Here is a 3945-nt window from a genome sequence, read left to right as displayed (position 1 = left end):
AATCTATGCATCAGACATTTTCGAATTCAATCTTTGAATTGTTCCCAAGCTTCATATAGTGTTTCATCCTCCAATGGCCAAAAAGCTGTGATATCATTTCTAAGTTTGGCATTCATATTTGGGGGATTATATCGTAGAAAAAACCTTTGGCAAAGATCATTCCATGATGCCACTGTTCCCGAAGGCAAAGCATTTAGTCATGCTCTTGCACTATCTCTTAAAGAATATGGAAACAGTTTAAGTCGCAGAGTGTCTTCAGGCACACCTTGCTGCCCAAACAAATCACAAACCTCTAGAAGAAGATGTAAATGCAGTCTTGGATCTTCAGTGGGCAGTCCATCAAACTATCCTACTTTTTGTAACATCTAAAACATTACTGATTTTAGCTCAAACTGTTGTGCCTGTATTTCTGGTATAACTATCCCTAGATTTAGGTCATCCAAAATTGGCACAACATGCTCTCGGATTGGTCTATCTTGGTCATTTATCACCCCACAAACATGAGGATTAGCACCCTGACCGTTCAAATTGTCATTCATACCAGGTATCACCCTACGAATAGGGGGATTACCATCTTGACCATTCAGATTATCATTGAGACCAGTGTCATTCCCGTTCCTAACCATTTTTCGCAATTTTTTCCACCTTATTCGTAAAGTTCTGCTGATCTCTAGGTCAAAAGGATATTATTTGTTAACAAGAATGCCTCTTCTCATACACGGATGACAAACATGTAGAAATTAAATATAGCTAATTTAAATAAAACTAATGGAATTAAGTAAAATAACTAAACCAAATTACACAAAATTGCTAATCCCTGGCAACGACGCCAAAAACTTGTCGTGTGAATATGATATACGAATTGCGCAAGTATACAGGTCGAATAAAGTAATAAAGTGATAAGTGAGATCGTCTTCACATGGATCGGATTAGGTATAGAAATGGTCAAGTTATGATACTGATTAATGTATGGCAAAACTGAATTAAGTACGTAGTGATAAATTAGAATAATAAGGATGAGTGTCAAATGTATACTAACTAATATTGGAAAATGCTAAGGGAAAGCAATAATAAAAATGCAATGGCAATTACAAGAATAATCGAGCAAACAAATAAATAACTAAAAATGCTATGGCAAAGATACTGCGGCAATTAATTGAAGGTCTACAATGTTGATTTGGATGCTTGGGACTACTAAGAATCTGCCCTTACTTTCACTAATGCCTTAGCATAATTGTACTTAATCTACTGCTCAAAAGAGAACTAAAGTGACCTACTTCTTTCGAGAACAAGGCCTCAAGTTACGTGGCCTGTGTTTATAGGCATTATCATGGTACCCTGCACAATTTAGTCTTCATTCTATATAAACGCTATTCTATGTCTAGAGTCTACAGTAGAATAAATAAAACATATGCTTCAAACATTACAGAAAATAAAACTTTTCATCATGTAATCCCAACCCTATGAGATTTAACTCATAGATTGGTGATTAACATTCAAGTTTGAAATAACATCCAACATCGTTTTGATCAAATTAGTTCACGGAAGAACCGATTAAGAAATAAAGTAAGAACTTAGGAAGATGGTTGTTGCCAAATCAATCTACAATCCAGCAGCATAGTGTCGTGTGCTGGCTAGGGGTGTGCAAAATTCGGGTAAAACCGAAAAAATTCGGTTAACTGACCGAATTTTTTAGGTCGGGGGTCGGTTAATTATTTTTTTATTTTTTGGTTAACGGTTAATTTGGTTCGAAACCGGTCGGTTAACCGTATTTTTTCGGTTAACCGAAAAAATTAATAAATAAAATTATAATATATAAATAGGCTCACTATTCATCTAAACCCAATCTAAACCCGAGTATTTAACCCAACCCAATTACCCAACCCAACCCAATCATAAAATTAAATTACAAATAATTTAATAAATAAAAATAAAATTTTAAAACTAAGACTAAAACTAAAGTCTAAAAGTCTAAAAATAATTTAATTATGTGTGATTCAATTTGGTTAATTCGGTTAATTCGGGTAATTCAGGTAATTCGGTAAATTCGGTTAATTTGGTTAATTTTTAACCAAAAATAAAAAAAATATATAATTTTCAGTTAATTCGGTTAACCGACCGAATTAACCGAAAAATTTTTGGTTCGGTTAATTTTTTTGAAAAAAATTTCGGTTCGGTTAACGGTTAAAGATTTTGAAAGGTCGGTTAATTCGGTTAATGTTATTTCCGGTCGGTTAACCGGTCGGTTAACCGAATGAACACCCCTAGTGCTGGCTGAGAGGGACTGCTTTCAGGTTCCTCTTTCCCGTCTCTACTCAGCCACTACCCTCTATTGTTGGCTTCAGCTCTCTCTCCCCCCCTTTTTCTTTTATGGCTTCCTCTTTTGGCTTTCTATAAGCATTTCTTTCTAGGGTAACTCCAACAACCTACGATATTCTTTGCTCTCTTTCAGGCAGATTTTTCTGGTACAAGTAGAGTTGGGCTGGGATTGGTATGTGATGAATGTTGACACGGTCATCCTCCTGAATTGCCACGACGGTCAATATGGCAAACTGTCCAACCTTTTGCACTGACAAACCTTTTGCCCTGGCAAACCTTTACTCAGTTATTTCTTTCTCCCTAGCCTGGACCTGCCAAACCACCAAACACAACCCTTCCACATGCAATTCAAACTATCTAACATGTAAACACAGTCCAAGATCCTAATGCAAATGATACAAATACTAATAAAATGTCCTAAAATGCCACTAACTGTACTGAAGTACAAACATTTACCTAGGTCCAAAGGCGCGAAATATAACTTTTTTCAAGAGTTATCACCTATACAAATACTAAAATGGAAGATGTATCTTTTAGAATGAGCTTTTACTTGTTGTGTATGACATGAGACGAGGGGTGTGGCATCCTAATATTTGGGCTTGGCGACCAGGCCGAGTATTGGATTTTATAGCAATGATAAAATATGTGTTCCTACAACTAATGCAACAACTCTTGCTCGATTTCCATCTTGCAGGTCCACATCTCCTTTAGTCAGATTCCTACTCCTTTGTAGTCCCTGTACAGAGGTACAAATATGAGAAGCACATCTGATATCTAATACCCAATGTAACACCCCTAACCCGTATCATCACCGAAATAGAGTTACGGAGCATTACAATATAAACAAATATTTAAACATACAATTCATACATTATCATAAACATATTAATAAACATTCATTCACATACATATTATCCCTATATCAAGCCCTCGAGGCATTAATTATACCTTAGAAACAAGTTGAGACTAAATTGAAATCATTTCAAAAGTTTAAGAAAAAAATACAAAAATTTGTTTACAAGGATCACATGGGCGTGTGGCCAGGCCTGTGCCTCACATGGCTGAGACATCCACCCATGTCTCAGGCCATGTAACCTTCAAACTAGGGACACATGATCATGTCCCAACTCGTTTCCTCACCCGTGTAACTCTCTGACTAGGGTCACATAGCCGTGTCATATGCCCGTCTGCCAGGCCGTGTACCTCTCGAAATTGCCTCACATGCCCATGTGTCGGGCCATGTGCTTTGACATGTAACTCACTAACTTGCATGCAAAGGACCCTTTAGGAGACACAAGGCCATGTGCCACATCCAGCTGAGTCACATGCCCATGTCTTCGGCCATGTGGACCTAAAATTTGCCTAAAATAAAGCCATTCCAAACACAAATTCATGTATAACACTTTAAGCCTTTTGTGCACCTAATCAAGTAATCAAAACCCTATAACAACATATATATAATGACCAATTCAAAAGTCCTAAATCAACTAACCAATATGCCATTAAAGGCACATCAAATGCAATCATCAAGTCCTACCTAAACATGCATATTTTACCACTTACCACTTACCAATCATCAATTACTAGTTCTAAAAGCTTACTAAACATACCTCAAATTTGACCAGT

The 3945-nt window shown here is 36.6% G+C and overlaps 1 non-coding gene across 1 annotated transcript; it reads left to right on the top strand.

Moving 5' to 3' along the window:
• On the top strand, positions 1-107 carry LOC128035650 (small nucleolar RNA R71). Its single transcript, XR_008192202.1, has one exon. It is a non-coding gene; the product is annotated as a small nucleolar RNA R71 (small nucleolar RNA).
• The last annotated feature ends 3838 nt before the right edge of the window (positions 108-3945 follow it).

This window comes from Gossypium raimondii, chromosome 12 (assembly GCF_025698545.1).
Source record: "Gossypium raimondii isolate GPD5lz chromosome 12, ASM2569854v1, whole genome shotgun sequence".
Classification (NCBI taxonomy): Eukaryota; Viridiplantae; Streptophyta; class Magnoliopsida; order Malvales; family Malvaceae; genus Gossypium; species Gossypium raimondii.
This window is presented reverse-complemented; position numbering and strand designations above follow the sequence as displayed.